Source organism: Peromyscus eremicus, chromosome 16_21 (assembly GCF_949786415.1).
Source record: "Peromyscus eremicus chromosome 16_21, PerEre_H2_v1, whole genome shotgun sequence".
Taxonomy (NCBI): Eukaryota; Metazoa; Chordata; class Mammalia; order Rodentia; family Cricetidae; genus Peromyscus; species Peromyscus eremicus.
In genome coordinates, this window is record NC_081432.1 from 38369529 (window position 1) to 38395710 (window position 26182).

The 26182-nt window shown below is 41.1% G+C and overlaps 1 long non-coding RNA gene across 2 annotated transcripts in view; it reads left to right on the top strand.

Moving 5' to 3' along the window:
- The first annotated feature begins 317 nt into the window (after nucleotides 1-317).
- The window catches only part of LOC131926720 (uncharacterized), a 33492-nt gene continuing 7627 nt past the window's right edge, over nucleotides 318-26182 (top strand). For both annotated transcript variants that reach the window (XR_009383551.1, XR_009383552.1), the window contains exons 1-2: nucleotides 318-432; nucleotides 18178-18364. This is a non-coding gene — a long non-coding RNA (uncharacterized LOC131926720). The remainder of the gene's footprint in view (nucleotides 433-18177; nucleotides 18365-26182) is intronic.

The following is a 26182-nucleotide window of genomic DNA, read 5'->3' on the forward strand; positions in this document are numbered from 1 at the left end:
CTTGCTTGCAATACAGAAATTGTGATAACAAATCTTTACTATGTTGCTGTGGAAATAAAATTAAGGAATTGATGTAAAGTTCTCAACATCGCATATGACATTGAATAAATGTATGTGGCTACAGGCGACAAATAGATTTATATGATAAAAATTAGAAAGGAAAACTGCCAAGAAGTGGTACCCAAGTGTAGTTGTGAGTATTTAATGTCCTTTGAGTCTATCTGCTAAGCCAAAAGGACATAATGCTCTCTGTGACAGAGATCCTCATGTATAGTTGGTGGCTTGTGTGATAGCTACTTTTGATTGTCAACATAATCTAGAGTCACTTGGAAGGAGTCTCAATGGGGCTCTCTAGGTCAGATTGGCCTGAAGGCGTGGCTATGGAAGACTATCTCTATCACATTAACTGATGCTGGAAGACCCTGCCTGAAAGTGAGTGACACCATTCCCCAGGCTTGCATCCTAGACTACACAACAGAGGAGAAAATGGGCAGAATATGAGCATGCATGTGTCAATTCTCTCTTGGTCGCTGACTGTGAATTAGACTAACTGCTTCAAGTTCCTGCCTTGACTTCCCTGAAATGATGGACTATAGCCAGGAATTGTGAGCAAAATAATCTACTTTTCCTTTAGAGTTGCTTTTGTCAGGGTATTTTTATCACACCAACAAAAATGAAACTAAAATAATTGATTGCACTATAACACAGACATGTAAGGGGTGTATATAAGGGAGAGTGGAGGGAAAACAGGGGAAGAAAATAGTGTGGGGTTCTTTGAGCCACCCAAGAGAGTTAGTGAGAAGAGAATGGGATAGAAGGAAAAGTCCATTGAGCAGCAGACATGTTTCCTGTAAGTGTCACATCTTAAGTTCCAGCAAACTACTGTGGTGCTCAGTGCCAGTGAGAGGTGCTCCTAGAGAGAAATACTAGTGACACACTGAAGCCAGAAGCCAGAGAGAATCTGGGAATGCCAAAGAAAGGTGCACACAAGTCCCCATGGCAGCGAATTCCAGCGGACAGCTGTGTAACCAAGGCTGCACGGCTCCCTTTCTCTGAGCCGTTTTGTGCTGTAGTCAGACTACGTCATACCATCAAGGTCTCCCAGAAACTCAACGCAGTCAGTTGCATCCACAGTATCTCCATACTTTGTTTAGTATTAGCCACAGACAAAGGACAAAGATCTCTACTCTGTGGACCTCAGAGATTTTCTTTCATTGAGACAAAATAACACAAACAGGAGAAACAGCTTGTAAACAAGCGTGGAGACGTGAGTTTGGATCCCCAGAATCCATGTGAATGCAGGCATTCCAACAGTGAGATGATATGGAGATATGGAGATAGAAGAATCCCTTTAGGGTCATTTAGCCTGATGTACATAGTAGTAGCAGAAGAATAACAAACAGACCTTGCCGCAAATGAATTAAAAGGTAAGGACTCATACTCATATCCAAGGTTGTCCTCTGACTTCCACATGTGTGGCATAGTATGTGCATGTTTATCTTCACACATAGGAATGTGTACACACATGGGGGAGATTGAAATTGTTGTGAGAATTCCTTCTCTGAGATACTGGTGGCCCTGTCAGAGGAGCAGCATGTGGCAATTGAAGCTCAAGGTGTCAGCCTACCAGGAGGCAACTCCCTGATGGGTAAATCTTGGATAGGTGAGACCTCAAGATCACAGACCCCCCCCCAGAATGTCTTTTGCTCCTACTGTGCCTTTACATGTTTGCTGTGGCCATCTTTCTCTGGTATCTGGCATGGTGTAAATGGGTGTGAAAAGATTCCCCACTGCCTATGATGTAGCGTGTTTATCTCATGGAAACATCTCCTTCTACTGGGCACTTTTACCTGCAGATTATTATGAAGATGATTTCTTCCTAAGCTGCACTGTGTAAATGATAATAATAACGTTAGTTTAAATAGTTTTGATGATTAAAAATATAAACAAGGAAGTGTCACATTGCTACAACACATGAGTTTTTATTAAGGAGCCATAGAGACTGTGGCTTAGGTTAATGATTAAGAAAAGCAATTGAGTCCCAGTTAGCTCAGCTAGCTTAAATTCCTTTAACCTTATTGTTGGCAGATGTGTTCACAGCTTTTGAACTGCATCACAGCTGAAACAAAGCTTTGAAAATAACTTAAAGTTAGACTAAGATGTTTTTGTCAAATATCTTTGAGGTGAAAAACCCAAGAAGATAATCTAAAGTTTTAGAAAGGCACATGGTTGAATTTGGAACTCTTTACGATCAGGGAACAAGAACAAAGCACCCTAATGATTACTAGCTGACACACTTTTCTTGCTAAAATTGGTTGAAGGTGATGATTAATTTTTTGTACCCATTTTTGCCCTCAATCTCCTGATATGTATATATATATATATATATATATATATATATATATATATATAGTTTTATATAGTTTTATATATATATATATATATAAAACTATTGATGAGTGGGTACGTACCCTAAAGATTTAAAGTAGAGCTGACTGGTACTTTTTTATATATAAAAGTTTAGGTTTGTGATTTCTTTAAGATTCCTCATAAGATTACCTTTCAAGATAAGTAATAAAGTAATTGGCCCTTCCTTTGTAACTGCAAAACTGCAGCCTGACAGGAAAAGAACTGGCTGAGAAGAATATCTTGCTTGCCCACATGGATAATCTATAACAAGCTGCTTGTGTATAAATGTATGTGGGTTCTTGGGATAATTTGTTTTTTTTACCTGTAATATGTAAAATGTTTAATCATGTAAGGGATACAGGAAACATGCTGTTTTTTACTGTTTGTTTTGTATTCATTGTAATCATTCACTTGAAAAACAGAATGTAACTACATTGCAATTCCTATATTGCTTGAAAAACTTTGTTGGGGTATATAAGCTGAAGGGGAAAAGTATACAGTAGAAAGAACACAAAATGAACACAGAAAAATAAAGAAGGAAATCATCAAGAGAGAGTGTGAGTGTCTTTGTATGTGCCAACTCTGTGGATTCCATTTGAGCCCTGCGCTGATGGGGACTGGCCCCCTAGGCAGCAATACTGGGAAGTAAACAGTATCCATCACCACTTCCTCCTCCTAAAATCCCAATGATAAACTAAAGAATGATAAAACCCACCGTGGGGAACCAGTGGGTTTATTGGCATTACTTTCAGAACATTGGTAAGGGGAAGTGTGGGTGATCCCAAGACACTTGCACTGGAAAGTCTTTACCAAGCACAGGAAGTAGCTTCCTCATACTATGGGCAGATACAGCCCCTTAGTCAACCTGCCCCAACCTATCTCTGCTAACACCTCCCAATACTCCAAAGCCACATGCAATTATAATAGAATTGCATACAAATGGCCAGGCAAAGTGGCTGGATTCTCCAGTGAGTGTCCAGAGACCCTCCCCCATCATTTTCTTCTGTGAGGGAATGTCAATACTCAGCAGACCCAGTCCTGAGGGACTCTTGCAAGTATGCATACTTGATCAGATGAAGCTGGCAACTGTTTTGTTCACAGGACCCTGTTCTGAATAAAGATTTTTTAAAAGTTTTTCTGTGTAACAAGAACAAACCTCAATGCTGGGATACATGACCAACCAGGCAAGGATGGACCTTTGCTCACAGCCCCAATTTTAACAAATGAAGGCCTTTAAATATGTACAGTATATACATTATTCTCTGAAGATTGATATTTGTAGTAAAAATAGACACAACATTTGTGGAGATCAGAGTAAGAGTAGCAATGGAAACTCATGAAGCATATGCCCACATATCTGAGAAGGCTGTAGAGTTGATGAATTACTAATAATGTAATACACATTCTGTTTTTCCTCTTTGAGAGCATGCCTTCATAACAACCCAGGTGTATCTTAGGGTAACTATTGCTATGATGAAATACCATGGCCCAAGGCAAGATGAGGAGGTGGTGTTTGACTTACACCTCCACATTGTAGTCCATCATTGAAGGAAGTCAGGGCAGGAACTCAAGCAGGGCTGAAACCTGGAGCCAGGAGCTGATGCAGAGGCCATGGAGGGGTGCTGCTTACTGGCTTGCTCCTCATGGTTTGCTCAGCCTGCTTTCTTATAGAACCCAGGACCAGCCCAGGTATGACCCCATCCACAATGGGCTGGGCCCTTGCTCATCAATTACTAATTAAGAAAATGCTCCACAGATTTACCTACTCCCAGATTTTTTGGAAGCACTTTATCAGTCAAAGTTCTTTCCTCTCAAATGACATAAAACTAGACAGCACAAGGTGATAAGATTAAGACTAGGAATCCTTTGATTCTTTGGAGTTAGAGAATACAATCCCTAGGTCCCCACTTCCCTTGGCATCTGAACATGCCCTTCTCTGCTGACCAGCTCTGACCTGCACCAGGACCAGGATTCTGCAAGTTCACAACACTCTAGTTCACTTGACTGAAACCCATTCTGCAGCATCCACCCTTCAGCCACTCATCAGGTATCAGGTTCACATGTGAATGTCATGAGTCACCCTTGTATGGACCTTGACCAGGAGGCTCCCCCAGGCCAGAAAGGTAGCAAAGGACCTGCCATTAGCAAGTCAGAGAAACTGAAGAGGAGGCATGTAGTCAGTGAACTACTGGACAGACACACATGGGCACTTTATCTGAGGGGTAAAGCGTAATTCTTCATTTTATTTTTTCTCTGCTCCTACTCTGTTCTTTTCCCATTCTGTTCTTCTATCCTGATGCTTTCCTTCTACATCTTTCCTGATGTTTTCCTTCTACATCTTCCCTGATGTTTTCCTTCGACATCTTTCCTGATGTTTTCCTTCTACTTCTCTTATTTTTCTCTTATTTCTTTTATACCTCCTAAGATAAAAATTTCTATGCAAAAAAAATTACCTCATAGCCACAAGTTACATATTTTCCAAAAACAAATCAAAATCTTTACACAGGAGGAAATCACATTATGATACATGTTTTTCTTAGAAGCCACAAGTAAATATTTTTCTTTGTATTAATCTTCCCACTATAACATCTTCACCCCCAAAGCAATGATTCTTTTTAAATTGATTGACAAAGTTTTAAGAAAGCCAAGTATATTTCATCTTTCTTGATGTTCTAGCAGTTCCTTTTGTACTAGCAGGCAGCTGTTTGTGGTTACAAAGAAAAAATCAGTCATTGTATTATTTGTTTCAAAAGGTAATCATATAATCTTAAAAGAATCACAAATCTAAACATTTATATATAAAAAAATCAGTCATTTTTTTAAGTCCTCAGAGTGCACACCCACTCATCAACATTTTTTATTAAATCATACAAGGAAGCTGAGGGCAAAAATGGGTACAAGAAATTAATCATCACCTTTGGTCACCAACCCACCTTTAGCAAGAAAGACATGTCAGCTGGTAATAACTGGGGCTACTTTTGTTCTCGTTCCTTGACCTCAACAAGTCCCTCACTCAACTATTAAAAGTGTGCCTTTCTAAACTTTAAATTGTTCCCCAAGGTTTTCTACATCAAAGCCATTAACAAAAACATCTTAATCTGACTTTACTAGCAATTTACATCTCCAAATTATTGTAAGTGTAGTGGTTGAATAGTTAATCTGCTCCAACAGCAATGCTTGGAAAAAGTCAGTTGTAAGTACCTGTGACACTGCCCAGTAAGGGGCTAGAAACCTCCTTAGAGTTTTCATACAACTCATAGATTATGAGGGACATTATGACCATGAGGGCAATAAGCAGAGCTATGCTCATTAACAGCATGAGGTCCTCAGGACATGTGGTCCTCGGGGTTCTGCCTCTCTGAGACACACCCACCATGGTTATGCAGACTGATGAGCTCCATGAGTTCCAAAGCTGCTTGCTGTTCCTCTCACATGACCCCCGACAAAAAGAGGGCTAGATTTATGAAAGAATGCACTGACCCCAAGTGGAAAATGCTGTGGGGTCCACAGGCCTCTTGTATCATGGCAAGGGCCAGCTAGAACAAGGCCAGTGTGAGATTTCAGAAGGCATGCCAGAGCCTCACTCTCTGGCCATTCCCATAGGTGAGACTGAGATTATTGGTTTTAGATCACATGACTGTGATGGTTAGTGTGAACTGTCATCTTGATAGAATCTAAAGTCACCTGGAAAGGAGTCTCAATGAGGGATTTTCTGTATTGAGTTGGCTTGTGGGCATATCTGTGGGGGACTGACTTTATTGAATTCATTAATTGATGTGGGAAGACTCATCTTCATTGTGCATAGAACCATTCCATTTCTCTCTCTTCCCTCTGACTACTCATATAATATGAACAGCTGCTCCAAGTTCTCACTGCCTTGAGTTCCCTGTGGGAGCCCAGCTGGAAGACCGGCTCCCACATTTTACCCCAGGGTACTCTTGGGGAGTGAGGGATAAGAGATTTATATAGAAGGATAGAGGGGAGAGAAACAGATAGAAACATAAGATAGCCTCCTGAGGGCCTGGATCCTTATCTACCGGCCCCTCCTGTCTCTTTTAAAGTGCTATTTATAGGAATGCCAAGGGATGGAGCAAAAGACCTCTGCCTGTCTCAGCCAAGTGTAGACCCTTCCAATCACCTAGAAACCATGCATATAGTTAAGCAATCCTTTAATGCAGCTCTTCTGGGTAAAGCAACCTCAAATTTCACTAGGAAACCTTTGTGGGCCTCTACAGTTGCCCACTGTGTATTGAATTTTGAGCCAAAATGAATACTTGCTCCTTTAAGTTGGTTTGATCAGAGTGTTTTATCACAGCAACAGGAAAAGAAACTAAGACAGCAGCCAAGTTTATTCCATAACAGGAGTGAGGCATGTCACCTAGGCTCCTCCCAGCTCAGTCACCTCTGGTCCTGGTGTTGGGAGACCCCTCCAGCCTTAGGTAATCCACTACCTTCCTAGCATTCCTGGTTTCACTTTGACTTTCTTTGACCGTCTTCCAGTGCTCGCTATTCCCCATAATTTCCGAATGCCTTTAATTCTCCTTATGCCCAAATGGTTCTGCTGGAACAACATTCTATAAATGCCCATGGGGGACGTTAGGATGCTAAGAATTTATCTCATTAAAATGTTCATTCAACAGGGGTTTAAATGATGTGGAAAAGAAAACCAGCCCAGCAAATTCTAGCCCAACTTAGTTCTGCAAAACACCAGTTGCTCTTGTCTAACTTGGACTGTGAGTTCAGAGAGACAGCAGGTTGAGCCAGAATCGAATTACTGCCCCAAGATCCAAGAACTAACCACACTGGTAGAAGACAGGGGTGGCCTGAGATACCCACTGCTTGCAGTGACATCAGCTAGCAAAGGAATCTGCCCACAGTAATCGGTGAGTTTACCAGCAGAACACTTTGTGGATTAGGCCAGTGCCTGTGCCCTCTGTAGATGAGAAGGACTAGCAGTTTTGAGGCAGCTGGGCCACATGATTCAGGTCGTACAAGGCAAATTAAAGCCCAGGCCTCTGCAGGAAGTCACCAGAGCAGTTCCTATGTTGTCTGGCTTCTCTTTTTCTAAGGCATACAGCGTGGCTTCTGCCTCCCACTCCCCATCTCTCCCTTGAACTTCTGAATCTCCTGCCTTCTCCTTCAAAGTACTAGGATTACAGATATGTGCCACCATTTCTATCTTATGTGGTACCAGGGATGGAACCCAGGGTTTTAGGGTTTTAGGCATACTAGTGCAGTTTGGCACTGTCTGATTGTGTGTGTGTGTGTGTGTGTGTGTGTGTGTGTGTGTTGTGTGCACATATAGTTTATATGTATGTGTCCAGGTGCCTGTGCATGCATGTGCTAAAGATAACCTCAGGTCTTGTTTCTCAGGTAATGTTCTCCTGTTTTGAGAAAAAGCCTCTTACTGGCTTGGGACGCAACCTGGAGGCTATCCTGGCTGGCTAGCATGTCTCAGAGATCTACCTGTCTCTGCCTCCTCAGTCCTGGGACTGCAAACATATGCCACCATACTTAACATTTCTCACATGGGTTCTGGGGATTGAACATGGGCTCTCAGTTTTGTATAGTAAGTGACTTATCAACTGAGCTCTATCCCCAGGACGCTTTTTTGTGTGTCCTATTAAATGAGCCCAGAGGCTTGCACATACTGTCAGCACAGTAAGCACCCATCTAGAATTCAGTCTGCCCAGGATGCTCTGCTTGATTCTGAGGTCTGATCTTCATTGATTTATATGCTCTCTCTGATTTATGTTGTTGGGTCATTAGAAGCTAAATGCAGGCTGTGCTATTTTATCTGGGCCAGAAGTGAAAATTCATGTTTTATCTTTTAACTTTGTTTATGGCATCATATGTGACATTCAAATTGCCACTCTTTTACTTTATGGCTTTTAAAAAAATTTTATGTCTACTTAAGAATATCTGTCTATGCAATGTGCCATTTTAAGAAATATGTCTACATTAAGTCTTTCCAATGTTATAGATATATTTACATATTTTTATTTAATAGCTTTATGATACTCATGTACAAAAATATATGTAAAATAAATTTTGCTAGAGAGTTTATATATATCCTAATTTTATTCTTCTTAATTCTTTAGAGGTTGAAAATCTTAGTACAGATAGCTAATTGTCCCTAAATTTTTTGTTGTATAGATTTTCCCCCCATTGATTAGAAAAATCTTATTTGTTGTGGACTGAATGTATGAGTATCTATTTTAGAAAAGTTCTGTTATTTTGCTCTATTTATCTATTGAACCCATTCTATTTTTCCTATAGTCTATCATCTCAGCTGCTTTTGAACACTGTATTTTCCAGATAAATGTAGTGATTATTTTTTTCTTGTTTATCAGTATGTTTTTAGAGCTTTCCTGAGATAGAATAGACTTTATAGGTAAAAGGGGCCAGACTCAGGCCGCCATTAAAGTAGCAAAACTTCTCACATAAAAGCATGCTCTGTGCCCATTTAATTATATCTCTCCATGACTTTTTAAAATGTTGTATGGGATTCTCATGAAGCATGATGCATGTGTAATGTTTCCATCTTTATAGATTCTGTTACTATTGTACTTAAGGATTGTCTCTAGTTCGTTCCCTCATAGTGTGTTGTTATGATGGTATAGAAAAGCCACTTCTTACTTCTACCTACTATGCTTTCCCACGGTTCTCCCTACATCCCTGACTGCAGGCCTGCTCATATTTGTTTGTCCTGTGTTTTCCTAGGATGTCCTTCTGTGTACTTCGAAAAGAACTAGGCTGTGTGCTGTGGGATGTTCTGTATGGCAAATGTGTTGCTCTGATTGGTCAATAAATAAAACACTGGTTGGCCAGTGGCCAGGCAGGAAGTATAGGCGGGACTAACAGAGAGGAGAAAAGAAAAAACAGGAAGGCAGAAGGAGTCACTGCCAGCCGCCACCAGGACAAGCATCATGTGAAGATGCCGGTAAGCCACGAGCCACGTGGCAAGGTATAGATTTATAGAAATGGATTAATTTAAGCTGTAAGAACAGTTAGCAAGAAGCCTGGTAGGGCCATACAGTCTCTGTGTTTACTTGGTTGGGTCTGAGCGACTGTGTGACTGGCGGGTGACAGAGATTTGTCCTGATTGCGGGCCAGGCAGGAAAACTCTAGCTACAGTGTACTTGTCCTATTTGACTTTCACTTCCAACTTGAAACAGCCCTTAGTGGTTTGAGAGGAAAAGCCTCTGTGGAGGAATTACCTCGATCAGATTGGCCTGTGGTCTTGTGTAGAGAATTGTCTTTATTATTAATTGATACAGGAAAGCTTACCTCAATGTAGGTAGGACTGTCCCTAAGCTGATGGTCCTGGGCTGTCTAAGGAAGCTGCTAAGTATGAGCTAAGATCCAGCCAGAAAGCAAGCCAGGGCATGAGCCAGAAGACCCTGGTCTCTGGCCTTAAATTCCCGCTTGAGTTCCTGCCCTGACTTCCCCTGATATGGACTGTTACCTGGGAGTATAAGCCAAATAATCCCTTTCCTCCCTAAATTCCCTTGAGTCAAAGTCTTTTATGGCAGCAACAGAAATCAAACAAAAGTATACAGTCTTCACGATGAAGGTCAATGACAGGCTGTCAAGTGTATGTGTGTCTTGTTCTGTGTGCTCAAAAGGCAGGATGTGAGAGCAGTCCAGGGGATACAGACGTGGTGACAGCTTGAGACAAGACAAGTTCATCCAATACCACTCCCCAGAGGCAGAAGTTTGTAAGAATTCCGTATGGGTTGAAAGGCAAGGCAGGGGCCAACCAGAGGCAGAGTCTAGTCTCCCTCCCTCCAGCCACCCAACAGCTCCAGTCCTGGGTCACCTTTCCTAAACAGATTTCCCTGCTCATCCTTTGGGCGGTTTCTTATCCTTCTGACTATTCTAGCTATGTCCTGTTTTATGTGACTTCCTCAATATTTCTGATTCATAGAAAACACTTCCCTTAGACCAAGTGCAATGGTGCACCCTTCTAACTAGGGAAGCAGACATAGGGAATTCTTGAAGCTCACTGGCCAATCAACCTAGTTTATTGGTGAGCTCCAGACCAATGAGGTACCTTGTCTCAAACACAAGGTGAACAACAAAGGACAACTGAGGTTGTCCTCTAGCTTCTGCACACATGCACGCACATATGCATCCCCATCCACCCCAACAAACATGTACACCCACACATACATGTAGATGAATTTCTGAACAGTCTTATTAAATAAGAAACACAGAGCCAAATACAGGGATGCACAGAACTGAGAAAAGGTACCAAGCCATGTGACTAAACATAAATAAGAATTATGGGTTAATTTAAGTGTAAGAGCTAGTCAGTAATAAGCCTGAGCAAATGGCCAAGCAGTTTTAATTAATATAAGCTTCTGAGTGATTATTTTATAAGCAGCTGCAGGGTCTATGGGGCTGGGCAGGACGGGAGAAAACTTCAGCTACACACACACACACACACTAATGCCTGTCTTGTTTTCTAGTGTTTTAGGTTGAACTTTCTATTTTGGGGTGGCTGAAATGGCTTAGTATGAAATGAATAAAGGTACCTATTGCCAAGCCTGACAAAAACTGACTTTAATCCCTGGAACCCACATGGTGGAAGGAGAGAACCAGCTTCCTCAAGTTATGTACTGAGTCATGTGTGTGCATATGTGTACATCCACACAATACAAAATAAATTAAATCAAAATATTTTTAAAAATTGTATTGGTGGTACTTCTAGGGAGCTGGAGGGAAAGTGAGTAGGTAAATCTTGCTCAGTCTATTTCTGGTCTATATGATTCTCCACCCCACCCCCAGGTCCGTATTTGTATCTCGATGCTGACCTGTCTGTATTCACACCTGGGACATGTTGCTATCCACTCCTACTCCCACCAGAATACCAAGTGTTGGAGAAGGAAGTTCCTTAAATTAGGCCGTGATAATCACCTTTGACTGATCTTAAGAAAATCTAGAACAACAGAGCAGACAAGCTCTGGGCATGTCTATGAGGGATGATCTAGATCAGCTCTACTGAGGTGGGGAGGCCCACTCTAAATGTGGATGGGAAGACCTTCTCTAAATGTAGGTGGGGAGACCTACTCTAAATGTGGGTGGGGAGACCTACTCTAAATGTGGATGGGAAGACCTTCTCTAAATGTAGGTGGGGAGACCTACTCTAAATGTGGGTGGGGAGACCTACTCTAAATGTGGATGGGAAGACCTTCTCTAAATGTGGGTGGGGAGACCCACTATAAATGCAGGCAGCACACATCCACAAAACAGAGACTCAGCATAAATAAAGAATAGAACGCTTTTTTTATTTATGAGTACCAATCATATCGTGCATACCAACATCCACTCCCCTCTGCTTCCTGACTGGGGCTGCAATGTGACCAGCCGCCTGGCACTTGTGCCTCCATACCTTCCCTGTCATGACGGCCTGTGCTTGGTAACTGTGAGGAAAAGGAGATTTTCCTTCCTAAATTGTTCCTGTCAGATATCTGCTGTGATCATGGGGTAAGTAACTAATACATCCACAAGCTTGAAAGCTGCCCTCACTATTTGGCTCAGCTGGCTATGCATTTTCTGAAGTGCTTGTGCAAAATGTAAACATTTAGCTGCATGCATGCATGCATGCATCAAATAATGCCACCTCTGTTAAAAGCCCAGTCCCCCAGATGCCACTAAAAGACTAAGTCTGTATTATTAGTGAAAATATTTGAACTGGGTAAATTAAACAGAATGGTATAATACTCTTTTATACGTCCATCACCCATTTGTAACAGTTACCAATCTTTTTCCTTTTTTCTGTCCTTTATTGCTTGTTTGTTTCTAAGCATGCACATGCCAAAAATGCATTCCAACATTAATGAGTCTGATTGTTTCTAACCTTGCTTACCTGCAGCTCCAGGGAATGCTGAGACACATGGGCTCACGTTCAAGACTTAGATTATAAACTACATGGGCTTTATTGTACAGACAAAGAATATTTTGCCTTTCTTATTCCACCTACCTCTTCTGTCACTCCATCTCTACATTTTCATCACTGCCATCAACATCAAAGTGATATTTATTTTACACACACAGACACACATACACACACACACACACACACACACACACACACACATATATATAGGCATGTACAAATCTTAGCCAAAATTTGATGTGTGTGTATTATTTACTCCCCCTGTCTTTTTGTTTTATGTCTGTCACTGTGATAAAAATCTGGACAAAAAGAATTTAGGGAGAAAAGATTTATTTTTATCTCAAAATTCCAAGTTGCAATGCCTCATAACAAAGCAATCAAGGCATCAGGAACTTAAAGCAGCTAGTCACATCATTCCCACAGTGAAGAGCACAGAAGGGTAAGTGCATATATGTCCAACTATACTTGGTTTTTACATTCATATACAGTTTAAGAGCCCCTGCCTAGAGCATAGTGCTGCCCATGGTGGGCTGGGACTTCCTATATAAATTATCTTAAGACAATCCCCCACAGACATGTCCACAGTGCAACCTAATATGTGCCTCATTGAGGTTATGTCAAGTTGACAATTAAAACTAAACATCACACTTCATAATTTAGAACTTTTCCATATTTCCAGTTTCTTTTATCTTTTCTAGTGCAGTCCCCAAACTTCTCCAAGCATCCATTGCTCTAATTATTTCCTCTGTGGTGTGATAGTTAGTAGTGGACTTGCCCAGAACTTCTTGTATATGGACATCACAAAGCTTTCTATCTTGCTTCCTTGGTCTGAAGTCCGTGAGCGTTTTCTGTGTTGGGCTGTACCTGGGTAAACTGATTCTCTTCAGTCCTTAAAGACTTACACTATATGATCATGCTATAATTGGTCTGTGTTGCGTTGATGGTCATTTAGATTTTGTCCATATTTTGGCTGCTATGAAGAAAGCCACTGTGATATTAATCGACTAAGAATTGTTACTTAGACATATATTCTCATTTCTCCGACATAATGGTCAAGAATGGAATGCAGTAGTCAAAGCATAAGGGCATGTTTAAGCTTTCCGACACATAAGCCAGTACATTCTGCTGTTGTATTTTCTCATGAACCAGAACATTGCATACTCACATCTGATAGTTATCCGATGTAGTGTGGCCAGGTTTTTTGTTTTAAACCTTCTATGACACAACAGTGGCACTCGCTGTGACTTTTCTTTTCACTTATTTGCTGACTGGTAATGTAAAGAATATTTCCATGTGTCTACCGTTCATTGCCACACCTCCAGTTGCTATTACTTGGTCAAGTATTCAGCTATTTTCAATGTGACCATTATTTTACTGAGTTTCTCAGGTTCTTTACATATTCTTCAAACTCTGTCAGAGACGTTTTCTTTGAATATTTTGTCTGGACTAAGTCTTGCCATTTCGTGTCCCCAATGGTATTATTTACATAATGTCAAATTATCTGTCCTTTTTATCCTTTGCTAGTATTAATTTTCATGCCCACTTGAAAATCTGTTTGTTCAAAGTCACAAAATATTTCCCTATATGGTCTTTCAAAATCCTTATAGTTTTGTTTTATGTATCAACATATATGATTCATCTTGAGTTTTTTTTTTCTTAAATGATATTTTCATTTAATATTTGAAATTTTTGTACATGTAATTGGTTCTAGTTTGTTTTCTGTTCCTGTGACAAAACCCTTTGACTGAAAGTAACTTGGAGAGAAAGTGGTTTATTTCAACTCGTACTTCTAGTTCACAACCCATTGTGGATGGAAGCCAAGGCAGGAACTTAAACAGGAACCTGAAGCAGAAAACATGATAGTATGCTGTTTACTGGCTCACTCACTGGCTTATGCTCATACATCTCAGGCCCTCTGCCTAGGCATGGTGCCACCCATAATAGACTGAGCCCTCCCACATCCATTATAAATCAAGACAGTCCCCCACTGCCAAGGCCACAGGACAATCTGATCAAGGCAATCAACTAAGGTTCCCTCTTCCCACATGACTCTAGATAATATCAAGCAGGGAGGAGGGGACTGGACCTGCCTTGGCTGAGTCTACCAGGCTGGGCTGACTCCCCAGGGGAGACCTTGCCTTGAAGGAGGTGGGAATGGGGGCTGGATTGAGGGGGAGGGCTGGGGATGGGAGGAAGGAGGATGGGGGAATCCGTGGCTGATATGTGAAATTAAATTAATTATAAAATAAAAATATATATTAAAAAAGAAGAAAACTAACCAAGGTAATATCTTAATCATATTCTCCCATATCTATCATCTACTCCCCCCTCCAACTCTTCTCAGATTCTCTCCAATACATCTTCTTCCCAACTTCATGTCTTTTTTTGTGTTGTTTTATAACCCACCAATTATAATTAGTGATGCCCACATGAGCATAAGTACAGAGCCATACTCTGAGTCATGGGCAACCTACCAGTGACCACAGCCCCAAAGAAAAATGACTCAGCCTCCCTCAGCAGCCATCAACTGCCAATAGTTCTCAGCTACAAGTGGGTTGGTTGTAATCTGAGGAAGAGGAATCTTTTCCCTTTCTTTCATCCAATTCCTATAGTACCCATTATTTTTTATTAAATCGCATCAAATTATTCTTTTATGCCACTATTCATACAGGTGTGTATTTGGACTCTGGATATTCTACTATCAAATTCACCACTCCTTCTTCCCTATTCCATCTCCTACATATCTCTAGATTTTTCCCTCTCAAATTCTCTCTCTCTCTCTCTCTCTCTCTGCATCTGTAAGGTCTCTCTCTCTCTCTCTCTCTCTCTCTCTCTCTCTCTCTCTCTCTCTCTCTCTCTCTCTCTGTGCATCTGTAAGGCTGAGCATTGGGGCATGGGGGTGATGAGAAGAAGTAAGTGGACAATCGCAGTCATTTGCACATCTTGACCAGAGCTTCCTCCCATCAGCAGCATTTTCAGAAATGGCTTGGTGGGAAGACTGAGAAGTCCAGGGCCGTAGTCATAGCCTCCATTATCAGATATTGTCTGGGAAGTTTGAAGGATTGGAAGAATTAATAGACATCAAAATGCTCCAAAAGCTGTAAAGCATCCATCGCTACCAACATAATGTTGTTTTATTGCTCTCTTCCTCCTCAATAACCTTGCACCCTTCATCAATAATTCTGCTTGGAGTCTGATGAATGGCACTTTGGTTATGCCTGCAGAGGAGGAGAGAGCTCACTTATTGACAGTCTCTTGATTCATGGAGAGAAAATAATTAAGAGTCACATAAAAGGATGACTTATGTTGCTTTAGTTACCTTATATAGAGTGAGAGAAACATGGGTGAATCCTGCTGACAGTGATCTGAAGAGAAGAGCCTGAGCATAGACCCCTGATGAGATCACTACCAACCATACTGAGATTGCTACCAACTTCACCCATCTCTGCAGGTTCTATGTACTGTTTACCTTGGAGTTCTCTTAAGTTCTCTCTTCTTTGTAACCTTCTGAGCCCTTAGTTATGGCCCCCACTTGCCCCATCTGTTGCAGCAGCCCCCTCCCGGTGTTGGTCACCCTTCTTCGCATGCGTGTGTTTTATGGATGGGATGGGTCTGTATCAGGTCTTACCCTGAGGTACACAGATTGCCTGGAACCACAGCATTAACCACATCCAAGAAGGATCAACAGGGAGCAACACAGGCTCCCAAGTAAAGGGGCTAGCATGTTGTATTTCTATCACTGTGACAGAATTTAAGAACCAGTTAAGGAGGGAAGTATATAGGTCATTGGGTTTTTTTTATGATTGGTTGTTTGGTTTGTGGTTTTGGTCTTCCATCACTCAGCTCCAGTCTTTTTGGTGGTGGGGACATAGTGTGTCATTGTAAGAATATATTATGGAGACAACTGCTCATCTCATGCCAAGAAGCAAAGGAAGGGAGAAGGGACTGTGGTCCTACTGTCTCCTCCAAGAGCACACTTTCACCTCCTAGCTCTTTCCATTGGGCCCATTTCCTAAAGGTGTTCCACTTCCCAGTAGCACCACAGCCTGTAGAAACAAGGCTTCAGTGCACGTGCCTTTAGGAAAACCTCAAATTCCAAATTTGAACAACTGGCTGCATTCTTGATTGACAGTAGGAGAGGGGAGGAGTTGATGAATGAGCAGGAAACTGCAATGCGCCCTGGTTTTTCTTTTATTGCTGTGAGAAAAGTGAGAAAACACACTGGCAAAAGGAACTTAAGGAAGAAAAGGCTTCTTGGCTCATAGTTCCAGAAGGATGGAGTTCATCAGCTTCCATGCTTCCCCTGCCTGTTGCCAGGTATGGCCCACCATGATGGACTCTATACCTCTAGCCAGGAAGGTGCCACCTCCTGGAGATTCCATAACCTTCTCAAATATCATCACCATCTGGAGACCAAGTGTTGAAACACGTGAGCCTATGAGGTACATTTCCTATTCCAGTCACAACAGTAACCAACATAGATACCCAAATGCCAAAAGACCTCAGATAACAAGTCATGGCTACTAAAGATGGCATGGGGATTCCAGAGATGGACATGGAATTCTCAGATGTTCACACCCTTGCAGGAACCTTGCCGGGGCACGAGTGGGTCTCACAGTTAGGCTAGTTTTTCAATGTTTTCCTATATAATTTATTTGAGTCTAATTCCATGCCTTCTCCTGCTCACCTGTTTATCCAAAAGCCCCTGTGTTGTTATGGGAACACTGAAGGAGCTGCAGGATCATCTAATACATTGAAGGTGCAGTCCTGGGGCAGAAGCCTGAGACAGAGCCAGTCAAGGCCTGCCTGCGTGGTTCACAGGTTTACTCCTGCTGAATGGACATCATACCCTCTTAGAGCCCATACATCTCAAATAACTTGTGCATGCTTTGCAGTTTGGTTTGGACTTCTAGTGTAAGGCTTCTTAAACTTACCGGCTCACAACTTCTTTTCACCTGAGAAATTTTCATGTGATCCTGAGATACGGGTTTGCAAATTAGGTATACACATAAACATTTGCTAATAATAAATCATAGAGAAATTTATTTTAAAACGATCCTTTGGTATGCATATAATTTTATCATTTTGGTATGCGTGTAATTTACCACTAAAGACAAAAGCAAATTTGCATGCTAATAAGGTAAATGTACTTTGGTTTTACATAAGGAATTAAATCTTGGCTGAATATTTGATACTGTGGGATGTAGAGCATCTTTAATGTTTTTCAGAGTAGATTGATATTTTGATTTTATAGTCAGCAACTCTGAGAACGCCACTTTACATAAGTGTTTAGTGCAAAAAGGCAGAAGCATGTTTAAGGCCACTTCAGAAATTGTTGGAAATTCTTCCCTCATCCCAAGCCAAAATTCATTTAATTACTTTGTAAAGATGCTCAAGTCAGCAACTCAAACAGCATATTTTATTTCAGTTCTTTGTGAATTTTGTGTAAATGTTGATCGTATATCCCCCTTCCTCCAGATCTTTCCAGATCCAGCACCCCTTCCATAACCACATAATTCCCTGTCATTATTATTTTTAATCCCATCAAGACCACTTTGTGCCGCACAAATATTCTTGGATGCATGGTCTTCCACTGGAGCATGGTCGGCTTACCAGGGGTTAAGCTTTTAGAGAAGACTATCTCTCCCTCTACTAGCAATTAACCATGGTCAGTAGCTCCTCTGCTCAGCGTAGCATTTTTATACCTCACCCCTTCCTTTATCTATTTAGTCTGGCTTGGGCTTGCATAAGATCTTGTACACTGTCACAATTATTGTGAGTTCAAATGTGCAGGTGAACTTCTGTGTCCAGAAGACCCTTCTCTTGTAGTTATCCACTGTCTCTGACTCTTGCAATCTTTCCAGCCTCTCTTCCACAATGATTCCTGAGCCTTGGAAGGAGATAGTATGGAGTATATGCTCCATTTAGGGTTGTGCATTCCGCTTCTCTGCATCTGGACCAGCTGTGGGTTTCTGTGCTAATCACCACCTACCACAAATAGAAGTTTCTCTAATGAGGGCTGAAAAAATGCATTCATCTATGTCTACAATGGTAAGTCATTAGGAATTGTTTTAATGATGTATTTAGCTAAATAATAGTGGTAGGTTCGCCTCTAGGGCCTATGACCTACCCAGCCATCATTTCTTTGTCTGACAGTGGTGCCAGTTATGAGTTTTATCTTGTAGGGCAGCCTTAAATACAATTATAAAGTGGTTGGTTACACTCATGATATTCATGCCACTATTGAACTAGGGAGCATGCTTTTCCAGGCCAGTCATTATTCTAGGTCACAGCGTTCGCATCTGTGTAAGGTTGATGATTATTTTTCTTCAGTTCTATAAATAACACCTCTCAGCACTGTGAAAGCTAGCCAGTAGAGATGAAGCTTTCGCTCCAGGATCAGCCTGATTTTTCCCATGTTCTATGATGCAAATAGGTGCTATCTTCAGCACCAGGATTGTTAAGTTCTGGAGGTCAGCATAGTGCAATGGCAATAGCCTCTAATTTGGAGGTCATTGACATCTCACTGGCCAAAAACTCCAAAAGAAATAGTTCATTCCTGGTGTGTGTGTGTGTGTGTGTGTGTGTGTGTGTGTGTGCGCGCGCGCGCGCGCGCGTGTGCGTGTGCGTGTGCGTGTGTATGTGTGTGTGTGGTGTGTGTGTGTGTTTCTGCAGTGTCAATTTCCATATAACTTTTCAAAATGTCTTTAGTGTTTTTTAGCCCTCCTCTTATTCCCTCCTCTATCCTGCTCTCCCCTCCTCAACCCTGTTTTAGTTTGTGTTTATATTGTTGTGATAAAACTCGATGGCTGAAAGCAGCAACTTGGAAAGGAAAGGGTTTATTCCAGCTTACAGTTCCACATCATAGTCTATCATCAAAAGAAGTCAGAACAGGAAGTCAAGGCGAGGACCCGGAGGCAGGAGCTGAAGCATAAGCCAAGGAGGAATGCTCTTTCCTGCCTTGTTCCTTACAGCTTGCTCCTCATAGCTTGCTCAGCATACCTTCTTATACAACTCAGGACCACTTTTCCAGACGTGGCACCACCACCCAGTGAGTTGGGCCCTCCCATATCAATTATTAATCAAGAAAAAGCCCTACAATTTGTGTTGTAGAATATTATTTTAAAGTTACTTTTGTTTATGTTGCATTTGTTTAACTCTGTGAAGCTGTGTTACTTGGCCTATCTAAAACACCAGATGGTCTAATAAAGAACTGAACTGTCAATAAGAAGGCAGGACAAAGGGTAGGCAGGACTGGCAGGCAGAGAGAATATATAGAAGAAGGACTCTGGGAGAGGAGAGATCTAGGAGTGAGAGAAGGAGGAGGAGGACATCAAGGGTCAGCCACCCAGCTACACAGCAAGTCACGGAATAAGAAAGAAAGGTACACAGAAATAGAGAAAGGTAAAAGCCCAGAGGCAAAAGACAGACAAGTTAGTTAATTTAAAGTTAAAGAAAACTGGCAAGAAATAATCCAAGCTAAGGCTAGACATTTATAATTGAGAATAAGCCTCCATGTGTGATTTAATTGGGAGCTGGGTAGCCAGCTCCCCAAAAGAGCAAAACAACCAACAACAATTTTGCCCACAATCTCAATTCTCTCAACTGAGATTCCCTCTTCCCAAATGACTCTTAACTTGTGCCAACTTGACAAAAAAGCTAGCCAGGACAAACCCCAATTTAACCTTTTGTGTTCCATCATTCCATCTTAACCCTTCAGAAAGTGAATTCTGTATATCATTTTCTATGAAAGCTCCTAAACTACAGACCTGAAGATCCAACACTAACATCCACAAATGAGAGAAAACATGCAACATTTGTCTTTCAGGGGCTGGGTTACCTCACTCAAAATGATTCTCCCAGATCTATTCATTTGCTTTTGAGTTTCATTTTTATTAATAGCTATATAATATTCTATTGTATAAACATACCACATTCATATAATCCATTCATCAGTTGATATACATCTAGCCGATTTGTGTTTCCTGGATATTGTGAATAGGGCAGAGATGGATATGGATGAGTAGATATTTCTATGATAAAACAACAAATTTTGAAATCAAACATTCTAACACAAGCCAAAAATAAACTAATCTAAAATTTAAATATGCTGGGAAAAGACAGTAGGAACATACTGAAAGTTTTTGTTTCTATGATTAAATCATTATTTCTATGAGAGCAGAAAACTTAATATGCAAAGTAAGAACACATCACAGTCTATTACATACAGTTTCCAAATTTGATCCTGTTCCATTCAGTGTCTATTGGTGTAGTAAGCAGTGATCTCAGGTGGGATGCAGAGTACCCATGTCGTATGTTCATGTGTTCACAGGCTGCATGGAAGTCACATGATGCAACACAGGCAAGTAGTGCAGGAAATATCTTGGAATCATTATCACTTGATTTTGAATTATTTTTTATCCTGGCATATTCAGAAACCTTTTACCATTGCCCAATTTATACTCCTACATTCAGGTATGTAACCTAATGTGTGTTATGACCCACAGTTTAAGAAATTGTGTTCTTAAAAAAAGAAGAAAGAAAGAAAGAAAGAAGGAAAGAAAGAAAGAAAGAAAAAAGAAAGAAAGAAAGAAAGAAAGAAAGAAAGAAAGAAAGAAAGAAAGAAAGAAAGAAAGGAGAGAAAGAAAGGAGAGAAAAGAAATTGTGTTCTAGTGCGTGTTACTAATATTTTTCTAGTCTTACTAAAAGAAAATTCAATCTTTTACCCAATAAATAGGCACCAATCTGTTGTGTTTCTAAAACATTATAATGGCCAGGCAGTGGTGGTGAATGCCTTTAATCCCAGCACTCGGGAGGCAGAACCAGGCGGAGCTCTGTGAGTTCAAGGCCAGCCTGGTCTACAGAGTGAGATCCCGGACAGGCACCAAAACTATACAGAGAAACCCTGTCTTGGGGGAGAAAAGAAAAGAAAAGAAAAGAAAAGAAAAGAAAAGAAAAGAAAAGAAAAGAAAAGAAAAGAAAAGAAAAACAGCTGCACCCTTAAAACATTGTAATGAAGGTATTGTGGTGGTGGATCTTCAATGTTGACTGGATTTAGAATCACCTAGGAGACACACCTGTGGGATTGTCCATAAGGGGGTTTCCAGAGAGGTGTAACTGGTGAGGGAATAGTTCCCTTGAATGTGGGAATGCCATCCACAGCCTGGGATCCTGTACGAAATAAACAGGACACAGTAACCTAAACACCAGCCATTCTTCTCTCTGTTTCCTGGCTGAGGAGATAGTAAGAGCTGCTGCCTCAACCTCCTGCCACCTTGCCTTCCCACACACCCTTCCTTCTTGAAGTTTCCTTTGTGAAGTATTTTGTCACCTCAATGAGAAAAATGACTAACAGGATCAAAAAGTAAAACAATTATTGCTATATGCAACAATGTGACTGAATCTCACAATCGTATGCTAATAGAAGAGGCCAGACACACACAAAAAACCTCAAAATTGTGTTATTTCAATATTAGACAGGTGAAGAATATATATGGACTAAAAAGCTTTCACTTTCACCATAAATATACAGAAAAGTTGAAAATTAAAAGGTAAGAACTGATTCTATATAAGCACTAACCAAAAAATTACCATCATCCATGTATTAATATCAGATCCAGTAGACTTAGGGAAACTAAGAATGAAGACAGGGATATCAATGATGATAACTGCATTAATATAAATAGTGTCTTTTATATCTGCAATAGGCCTAAGCATAACCTAACTAATACAGTGTCTGAGTCAGAGCTCTATTGCTGTGAAGAGAAACCATGACCACAGTAACTCTTATAAAGGAAAGCACTTAATTGGGGCTTGCTTACAGTTTCAGAGGTTTAGTCCATTGTCATCACGGTGGGGAGCATGGCAGCCTGCAGACAGACATGGTGCTGGAGAAGGAGCTGAGAGTTCTATATTTGAATCCTCAGACAGCAGGAAGAGAGAGAGAGCCTCTGGGCCTAGCTTGCGTTTCTGAAACCTCAAAACTTACCCCCAGTGACACAGTTCCTCCAACAAGGCCATATTAATCCTTTCAAATAGTGCTACTCCCTGGTAGCCAAGCATTCACATCTATAAGCCTGTGGGGGCCATTCTTATTCACAGCCCCAAACAGTAAAGATTTAAAAATGAATCAAGAAGTAAGAAAAATCATTAATTGTCCTGCCTGTATGGCTTGGTCCTAGAAACCTGCCTGGGGTGGTGAGGGAATGAAAAAGGACAGACACACAGGCACGTGTACAGAAAATCTGGATTCAGGTAGGCTGTGTTTGCTCTGATAGAAGATATTACCTATTACACAACAACCCAGACCTTCAGCATGTTCACTATGTACAGCTCAGGGGGAAGGGTTAGCTAGTCTATGTAGATCTCTATAGGCCAACATTGTGAGAGTGTAAACGCACAGGAGGGGGAAGCTGCAGTTGCTGGGCTTCACACACACTTATCAATCATCTGTAAACATTCACACTCACACGCAAATCAATGTTCACACTCATCCAGAGGAAGGCTTTTCCATTCCTCTGATCCTGAACCAGGGAGAGAAAAGCTTTGCCAGTTTCTCATGGGTTTGAGACATTGTCCTTTGACATGGCCGTGCCAGTATCAACAATACACATTTCCTCGGGATTTCATATGCTCTTTACAAATTTACCCAAGGCTGTCTAAGCTCCCCACAATTAATTATCATGGAATTTAAAATCTTTGTACTGAATCAGTGCATCAAGGAAACACAGCAAAGATGTGGAATATTCAAACAACATGATTAGTAAATTTTAAACCACTGACCTGAAGCACCTCCTGTCACCACATTAGCGTGTACCTTGTAGTTAAGACATTCCATCATCATAAGTACTTATCAAAGAGACTACATGCTTTTTACTACAGAATATAGCTTACTAAATCTTTAACAACTGAAATTATACAGAATATTCTAACCATAGTGGATTAAAACTTAAACTGGATCACAGGGGAAAAAATGAATAGTAGGAAAATTCCTCAGTGGTTACATGTTATGCTTTAAAACCCATGGGTCAAAGATGTAGTCAAATAGGAAATTAGAAAGTATTTTGAAAAAATAAATGCATGACATCAAATCTTGTGAGGTAAAATTAAGACAGGGCCAGGGAAATATGCAACCTTGAGTCCACCTATGAGTAAAGAGAGCAAGCTAAAATTTAACTACGTGATGATTTATTTCAAATGTTGGCAGAAATTCCAGATGGAAAGAAATCAGAAGAAAAAAATTAAGAACAGTGAGTGATAAAAGAGAAAACAAATGTAGGCCAGAGAAGAATGTACGAGTTCAGCACTGACTTGCTTTTAGGGGTCACAAAGCTGCCAGACTACCAAGAGACCTGATGGTGAGGTTTGAGGTTGAAGACAAACACATTTCCTAGCATCAGTTACATGACCTAAAAATAATATAAATTTGTTTCCAACAAAATTTTCAAGTTTTGTTCAAGTCTGAAAATTTCTAACAACAAAAACAAAACAAAACAAAAAACTAAGAACACCTAAGAAATTCCAAATATTGTGTATTGACCACAGATATTTAATGCAGTTAAAATTCTTTTCCACTAGCACACTTCTAAGTAGAATACTGAAGGCTTTGATTTGGTTCCTGCATGCTATTGAATCAACACAGCTGTTAGACCACACCACACAAGACTATACAGAGAGAGAGAGAGAGAGAGAGAGAGAGAGAGAGAGAGAGAGAGAGAGAGGGAGGGAGGGAGAGAGAGCACATCTATTCACAGAAGGTCTATGCCATCCTCCTGCCTATCATATGCCCAGCCCTCCCAGGTGTTACAGCTGATGGAATTTATCTTTCTTGAATTTCTTCTTTACCTGGGAACCGCCAGATGTTGTCACATTTTAGGGTCTTATTTGTCAGGCCCAAAAGAAATTTCAGTTCCCCAAACTCCAAAAGGCAGTCCAGATATCCAGAAGTAAATTCGACCTGGACTACAGGGGGATTTGGGGCAGTTAGAAAAAAGCCAGCATTCCTCAGGAACTTGTGAAACTGGTTCCCATCTACCAAAGGGAGTCATTTCCCTTGCTTCTGACAGAAGGGACATATGGCTGGCTACCTGTAGTACCTATTAACATATCAAAGCTCATGCCGACCTCCAGGCTCCTTCAGTATCACTAGTACCTGTTCCATGTTCATGCTAGCATCCTGGCCCTTCTCATCTCCTCTACCCTAAACTTCCTAAACTCACAGGCCTCCCTCCCCACACCTACTCATTTTCCTTATAACCCTGCTATTCCGATATTTCTCCCCCACACCCTCTTTGCTCTACTCTGGCTTCTTTCTCTATGCTTTATGTCCTCTATCCTCTGCTTTATCCTCTCTCTTGCAGATAGCCCTGGGCATGTCTAGCTTGCTGGACATGTTTAGTCTATTTCATTATCTCTTTGCTCTGGACTCTTCCAGATGCCTCTGGCTGTTCTCTCTCTCATGTCTACAATAGAAACCTTCCCCTTAACTATGCCATGGAGTGTTTATGGCATGTTTATAGATTATAGGAAGTTCATGCCTAGTTTCCTTTGGACTTGCTCTGATCATCCAATTTCTTCTCTGATCTTCCACTGAGGCATGTGGAAAACTGGAAAGAGCAGTGACTTGGAAGTCAGAGAGGATCAGCATCCACTTCACTCATAAATACCTTACTTCTGGTAGATTGCACCCACCTACCTCATAAGTACTTACCATACTTCTAGTAGCAACACTATCCAAGGTATTTGTCTCGCTAGGGCTCAACTCCCTCCTCAGTAGAAGAAAGGAAATAGGCTATTTTAGAGGCTGGGGTTATAGTGATTCTACACACAACTTGGAATCCCGAGCAGGTCTAGGCTGCTTCTGTCATGATCCATCTTAAACATCACAATCACAGTTTTACTACCACTGGGCTTCATTTCTTCTATGTACATTAGTTTGCCTTCTCAGCTAAACTATAAAGAGACAAAGGTTATATTTTATTTTTCCATATGTTCTCTGAGCACTTAGTATGAGGTTATACAGTAATACCAGCCATGCTAACAAGGATGAGAGAAGAGGAGGAGGCAGGGGTGATGGGAAAGATTAGAAGGGGGAGGAGAAGGGAGAGGATGGTTAGTATTTACTGTTGACAGACCCCATCCACATTAAACTTTGGATAGAGATTTGCATTCCATGGATGCATCAAGTCTAAAATCCTGCCGTCCCAATAGTACGCATTAGGTCACTGCCCTCTAAACTGTCAAGAGTCATCTCAATAGGTCAATCTGGACCTTCCTAGTTCAAAAGTTTGTCTTTCATCATCTCTGTACTGCACTGTTCATGATAAATACCCATAATGCATTTGCTACCAAGTTGATAATTCATGTCCTAATAGGAATGAGGATCATTCAAACAGACAGAGGTAGTAGAAGAGCCAAGGTTGCCATATAAGTGGTTGAGAAGTGATGTCAATATGGACCATTTGGGAACCCTCTTACCAGTAGGCTACGTGAACCAAGTCAGATTCCACTAAACCCACACAACCAGAGGGCCCTGACTGACTCTTTCAGTTGCTGGAAGAAATAAAGTAAGTTAGGCATTCCAGGATCCATCACCTCCTGGATAGTCAGGACCATTCCTACCCAGAGTGCTTTGCTCTGGGACACTATGGGATTTACTGTCCAGGAATCAGAGTTGAGTGCACTTGCTTTCAACTTGGCTGAGTCCAAGGAGACAGAACATCCAACAAAAAGTTACCATATAGGATGAGAACTTACAGACAGGTGGTCTGGGAGTCCCTATTGGCTACTACTCTGAGGCTCAGGAATTCCACTTCATGTGGATGATCTGCACCTATGTATTCCCATGGTCCAGTAGTTGGGGGAGCTAGA